Consider the following 7,491-nt stretch of genomic DNA (forward strand, 5'->3'; position numbering starts at 1 on the left):
TAAAATATATTCAATAGTGAAAGTATGGTATCAAATGTAAATTTTAGACACCTTCCATGTAAATGAGTACCTTAACTATGTAGACACGAATGAAGTTGTCCAGTATTTGGATCTGGTTAATTTTGGTGTGTGAACTTTTTACTTGCAACGTTTTTAAAATTTATTTATTTTTAGTCTTTAATCCTTTTTTCAGACCAGATTTCAGCTTACTCTCGGTCTGCCCTCCCTCTCTCCCACCTGACCACTTCCCATCCTGCCTGGTTGGTGGTTCAGTGTCTGAGAGATCTCAGGGGTCCAGGTCAATTGAGACTGCTGGTCTTTCCACGGGGCTGCCCTCCTCCTCAGGTTCTTTCAGCTTTTTTTAAAATAAGTTCACATGGAGTGACCCATGGCTCCAGCTGCATATGTAGCAGAGGATGGCATTGTCTGGCATCAATAGGAGGAGAAGCCCTTGATCCTGCGAAGGCTCATTTCCTCATTATAGGAGATGGCAGGGTGTTGAGGTGGGCGTGGGTGGATGGGAGGGGGAGCATCCTCATAGAAGCAGGGTAAAGGGGGGATAGGAGAGAGCAGAACCTGGAGAGCAAATAACATTTAAAATGTAATACATAAACTATCCATTTTTTCAAAAAGTAAATAAAATAGAAAGAAAAAAGCATGGAGTAGACCTTCTCATGGGTAGGGTGTGGGGAAAGATAAAAAGGTTATCTAAAATTATTTGTAGTAATGGTTCACCATCCCTGTGAATATGCCAAAATTCTAAGCCAAATATTTTAAAAGGACACATTTTAAAATATAATTATGTCCAAATAATATTATTCCAGTAACTTACAAAAAGAGAGAATCATTCAGAACACCTCAGCCCAGCTGCATAGAAAAGATATCATGAAGATTTAAGTTTTAGCAGATTCTGCAAAGATTGTAGTGTGCAAAAAATCCACCTGATCTTGCTCACAGACCAGTGGAGAGAACCACATACTACTGTTTTGATATTAGCTACTGTTGTTAGATAGTTTTCTGCCAAGCCATCTAGTAAATACATTTTGAATAGTAACATCGATACAAATGTCCTAGGCACATTCAGAAAGATCTAAACCCTACTATGATAGAGTGAACGATAAATAACCCTGCAGAGTCTCTGACATTTGAATGATTGGTCTTCATCTGTTGACCGTGTCTAAAGAGGCTTTGTAGAAAGTGTTGACTTGCTGGATGAAGCAAGTCACTGAGACCAGGGATTTTAGGTTTCAACCAACACGTTCTTTTCTAGAGGAATCTCTCAGTGTCCAATTTACTGTATAAGATCTGAACTCTCAGCTCAGGCTCCTTCCACCTGCCGCCTACTGCCTCTGCTCAACGCTCATAGACTATTTTCCCATTGGCATTATAAGCCACATAAAATCTCTTCTTCTGTAATGCCTTGGTCACATTGTTTTAGAGCCCGTAGAAACCTTAACTAATACATTGGTCTACCTGAAGAGTTTCCAGTCTCTCATTTTCTTGTTCCTGGTACCCAGGGGGAGGTTTGTGTTCTTTTAAATTTAACAGGGTGCTTTTGCACTTACCAGCACTGTGTGAGGCGTCTTTAGATGGACCATATTAGCTGCTTGTGCTTTCATAAGTCCCAAGGAAATATCAGGAGCAGTGCTCTCCAATTCTCTTCTCTAGAATCTTGGCCTCAGGTTCTTATTTCCATTACACGTCTCAGCTGCCTCTGCTTACATAGACTTTTTTTTAATGAAGTCTATTTTTTTCCTAAGAGGTATGCTTTTCAGGTTATTTTGCCAATAGAAACAGGTATTGCTATTCTTTCTCTGTAACTGAATTCTATTTGATTTTTGTTCACATTACATCGCATCGCATCTGAGCCTAGACCCACAGATGCTATATGACAACTCTGCCTGAATGAGAAACTGGAAGCCCTCTGGGTTAACAACTGTTTTTTAAATAGATTGGGAAGAACTCTGGAAACTAAACCTAGGCTCTGCTCCACTACCCCAATGCCGCTCATGACTGCACAGTCCTTGTCTCTTACACAGTAAAAGGCACACACACACACACACACACACACACACACACACACACACACACACACAATGTTCATTAAGTTAACATGTAATTTCATTCCATACAAGAATTAGAATTAATAAATTTCTACTTTCTTTCTATATGTAGACTGTTACAACATGAAACTCAGTAGATATCACAAAATGCAGATAATTAAACTTCAATGGACATTGCAAAATAAAGTAAATATAAGTGCCATAAATTTTATAGCTAGACTATTTCCTGCTCATCCAGTTAGTTTGTCATTAGGATAGTGAGGTCCCACATTCAAAAGAGAGATAATAGACCTGAGCCAACTGGCATTATAACCTACACATAGATCTATTCCAGTTTATTGATGTTCTTCATAACCATTAAGCATAGGAACACTGCATGTCAACACGTAAGCTCAGTGCATGAGTGTGCTTGGTATAGAGCTTCTTAACCATTCCATCCTTTTTCTCAACCTATTATTTCTTTTACTTACTGAGTCTTGGAATGATTTATGAGAAAGTAATAAATACTTAATGCACATTTAATAAATATTCATAGCATTGAATTTTCAACTTCTTTATTTCCGTCTCTTGTCCTTTAATACTCTACATGCATTTCATCAAGATCATTAATCCCTTGTCCACAGCATCAGTCACCCCCAGTCTACTTTTCCACCTACTAGGAAACATAAAACTAAATTACATCGACCTAAATTACTTTGTCATCCTTAAATTGCTCCAGTCTGTTTGAAACTAGTACTGATGAAGTTCAATCATGTTATCAATACATATATAAATAGGAGAGTGATTTAATTATGAGGAGCCCGTGGAATTCTGGTGAGATATATTCTGAATACAAAAGCAATAGGGAAAAATTGAATGTTAGAGTTCGGACCTTGTGGAGATTTAAATGAAGGGAAAAGCTAGGCATGACTGCATGTGCCTGCACTCCCCCCACTTAGGAGGCTGAAGTAGAACAAAATAAAATGTGGATCACAAAATAACAATAACTTCAAAAAGGAAGAGTCGAGGAAGACTTATTGGGGAAATGCATATATATATGTGTGTGTGTGTGTGTGTGTGTGTATGAAATTGTTAAAAAATAAAAAGTAAAAACTTAAATTAACAAATAATCATTTGAATTGTCATCATTAAATAAGTCAAGTAATAAATATTCAAATATTGCATTATTTTTAATGTAGCAATTCTCCTGAAATTATAGACATGCTCAACCATTCCCCAACATTATAGCACTAATGAAGAAGAATTTACGGTGGGTTTTGAGTCTAAATGGAATATAATGCTATCCAAAAGCAACGCTATAAAGTGGAAATACTCAAAAGCAAAATATTTCAGAAAAAAAACTCGCAAGGTAAACAAAAATAACTAGAAAAACAGTGTGATTATATTTTGAATGGGAAATAAAATTGTAGTTAAAAACCTGGAACTGTCAACTCTTTATTCTGATTTGAAACCAAATAAACATTTTTTTTTGTTTTAATAAAAGGTCATGTTAGGTTTTTGGCCAAATATACACAATAGTTATTATACTATTTTATGGCATCTTTATTTTGCACACTTTCTGTCATTCTTTTACTTACATCAAATAGGAAAGAAATTTTCGAATGTGTGTGATAAAAATAACACTATAGCTTTCTGCTCTTTGACGCTGCCGAGGAAGCATCGCTGAACCATCTCATCACCCTGCCGCCATGTCTAAGTCAGGGCCCCCCAAGGAGCCGGAACAGCTGCGGAAGCTCTTCATTGGAGGGCTGAGCTTCGAAACAACCAATGAGAATCTGAGGAGCCATTTTGAGCAATGGGGAACACTCACCGACTGTGTGGTAACGAGAGATCCAAACACCAAAAGATCCAGAGGCTTTGGGTTTGTCATATACACCACTGTGGAGGAAGTGGATGCTGCCATGAATGCAAAACCACACAAGGTGGATGGAAGAGTTGTGGAACCTAAGAGAGCTGTGTCAAGAGAAGATTCTCAGAGACCAGGTGCCCACTTAACTGTGAAGAAGATCTTTGTTGGAGGTATTAAAGAACACAGTGAAGAACATCACCTACGAGATTATTTTGAGCACTATGGCAAAATTGAAGTGATTGAAATTATGACTGACAGAGGCAGTAGAAAAAAAAAAGGGGGGATTTGCTTTTGTCACCTTTGATGACCATGACTCTGTGGATAAGATTGTTATTCAGAAACAACATACTGTGAATGACCACAACTGTGAAGTAAGAAAGGCCTCTATCGAAACAAGAGATGGCTAGTGCTTCGTCCAGCCAGAGAGGTCGAAGTGGTTTCAAAAACTTTGGTGGTGGTCGTGGAGGTGGTTTTGGTGGCAATGACAATTTCGGTCGAGGAGAGAACTTCAGTGGTCGTGGCAGCTTTGCTGGCAGCCGTGGTGGTGGTGGATATGGTGGCAGTGGGGATGGCTATATTGGATTTGGCAATGATGGTGGTTTTGGAGGAGGCGGCCCTGGTTACTCTGGAGGAAGCAGAGGCTATGGAAGTGGTGGACAGGGTTATGGAAACCAGGGCAGTGGCTATGGCGGAAGTGGCAGCTATGACCGCTATAACAACGGAGGAGGCGGAGGCGGCTTTGGTAGTGGAAGCAATTTTGGAGGTGGTGGAAACTACTAAGCAGGCAAAAACCCCACTATTGTTATTTGAGGTAGCATGATCAGTGTGAAATGACGTTTCAAGAACACTCATGGTGCATATTTTATTTCAAAACTAAGGGTTAGCTTACTTTAGAGTATATAAGTTTAGCATTGCCCCTGGTAATAGTTTGATGCCTTTTCTTGTTTGACTTTGGAATGTCATTTCTGACTAGTGAATTCTATACTACACTTCTCTTTTAAGTTGTTCCATTATTCAAATAAATATAAATTAAGATAGTCATGCATTCATTGACATTGTATTGAATATCCATTATAAATTTAGTGGAGAATGGCCTTGTGGGGCACCAATGGAAGGAGAAGCCCTTGGTCCTGTCAAGGCTGGATGCATCCCCAATATAGGAGGGTGTTGGGGGGTTGGCAGGGGAGAGTGGGAAGGGAGGTGGTTAGGGAGGGGAACATCATTATAGAAGAAGAGGAAGGGGATGGCTTTGGAGGCTTATATCTGTGAAACTGGGAAAGAGAATAACATCTGAAATGTAAAAATATATATATATAATACAAGTATTATATATATACACACACATATATATACATACACACACATATATATTAAGTATATATATCAAATATATACTAATATGTTAATATATATTTAATATATATTAAAAAAGAGGAAAGAAGAAAATGCTACTTTTTCCCACTGGATCATTTGTCAAAGATTATGTGACCATAGGAGTATGGGTTCATTTCTAGGTCTTCAATTCTATTCCATTGATCTACTTGCCTATTTTTATTGTTGATTGAACCCCTTGTGACATTTTATATACTACTTTTCCCAAAGTTGTTGCTAAGGATTATGGGTCACACAACAAGCACAAAGGGACACTAGTTTAGCACTTCAGGACATGTGACACATATGCAGCATAGTCTGCTTCCATTGACTGTATAAAAGGCATTCTCACTGTAGCCACAGATGGGTGAAACAGGGGAAAGAATAAAAGTTAAGAGTGAGTCAGTCCTCTGTTCTACTTTGGATTGATGCATCACTGTAATTACAAGGACTTTTTCTTGATCTTATCATCAGATACCATATAACTTAGTAGATCATGTACACTGTCCTAGTGTGGTGGTTTGAATATGGTTGGCTCAGGGAGTGGCACTATTAAGAGCTGTGGCCTTGTCGGAATAGGTGTGGCCTTGGGAGAGGAAGTTTGTCACTCTGGGCATAGCCAATGAAACCCTCTTTCTAACCAACTGGGAATGAGGCTTCTCCTTGCTACCTTCAGATGAAGATGTGGAACTCAGCTCTTCCTGCACCATGCCTGTCTGGATGCTGCTATATTGCTACCTTGATGATAACAAACTAAATCTCTGAACCTGTAAGCCAGCCCCAATTAAATGTTGTCCTTATAAGAGTTGCCTTGGTTATGGTGTCTGTTCACAGCTAAGACACCTAGTAACATTGACAAATTAATATGTTTTCCTTAACAGCTTCTGATGAATTTTATTTTGTGTATCTAAAGTATATATCATGATGTTATGAGACACACATAAACAGTAAAGTAGTTGCTGTATGAAAACAGAATGGTATTCATTATTATGCACTTGACCCTTCTTATCTCTGGCAAATCATTTAGAAAAACCTCCAAATCTAATACAATACATTACTCTCTCACAATATCCTCTAGACCTGTTCACCTGTTCATGGTTGCATGCAGTTTTGTATCTTTTGTGTTGCAGTTAGCAATTTTCTCCCGACTTCAACTCTAGCTCTAGGAACCAATGTTTTTATCTTAACCTCTAGATATTTGAATGTTTTAGATTCTAATATATAAATGAGGTAATATGACAGTATTCTTTCTAGGCCTGGCTTATTTCATCCAGTATAATTACTATACATCATTTATGATAAACCAAGGGTCATTGTATTTGTGGGCTTGACACAAAACTTTACACATACATGGAAAGAGGAAATCTCATCTGAGAAATTGACTCTATCAGTTGATCTGTTGGCACGTACCTGGTGCAGCTTTTGATTGCTGACTAATGTAGGAAGAGCTGGGACAGTGTAGCCAATGTCATCTCTATGTAGATAGGCTGGTCCAAAGAAAAATGGGACCTGTACCAACCCAAAGAAGCAATATGTAAGCTGTATTATCCTATGGACTTTGCTATTAGTTCCTGCCTCCAGGTTACTGCCTTGAATTACTGCCTTAACTTTCCTTAGTAATGTAAAACTACTTGAAAGCTCAAAGCTAATACTCCCTTCCCTCTCCAATTTACTTATGCTCATGGTGTTTATCATTGCAACCTAATCAAACTAGAACAGGTAGAATCCTTTTCACAAAAGCTGAATTTCCTTTGTTCCTTTATGGTTCTATACTTCGTACACTGAACAGGTTGTTCACCCATGTTCATGTAAATCTATCAGATATTTTAAAAGTGATATTATTCATGCTTTTAGTTATAAACAGAGTGGGATTATTGTACTACCGGTATCCCAAAGTAGATCAGCTTAGCCACTAAATCCAGCCCAAGTCCTTACCAGATTGTACAAAAATAATGCACTAAAAAATTACATATAAATTCTATGTCAGCTTCTCTCACTCTGATTTCTCTACAAGTTAAGATTTTTGCTAGCTGCATAAAAGTTATGAAATCAATAAGTGGAGATCTTTTTGTCCATCCAAGGCCATGAAGAAAATCAATTTGTAGCTGCAAGTAAAATAACACTATTGATTTTTCAAGTAACTTGTTTAAGTAACCATGCTAAAAGATGTCATTTCATTTAAGATAATCTTGTCATACTAGATTATAT

The 7,491-nt window shown here is 37.9% G+C and overlaps 1 pseudogene; it reads left to right on the plus strand.

Annotated features, from left to right (window-relative positions):
* The first annotated feature begins 3,751 nt into the window (after positions 1 to 3,751).
* Positions 3,752 to 5,567, plus strand: LOC116898465 (annotated as a pseudogene).
* Positions 5,568 to 7,491: the final 1,924 nt, after the last annotated feature.

Source organism: Rattus rattus, chromosome 4 (genome assembly GCF_011064425.1).
Source record: "Rattus rattus isolate New Zealand chromosome 4, Rrattus_CSIRO_v1, whole genome shotgun sequence".
Classification (NCBI taxonomy): Eukaryota; Metazoa; Chordata; class Mammalia; order Rodentia; family Muridae; genus Rattus; species Rattus rattus.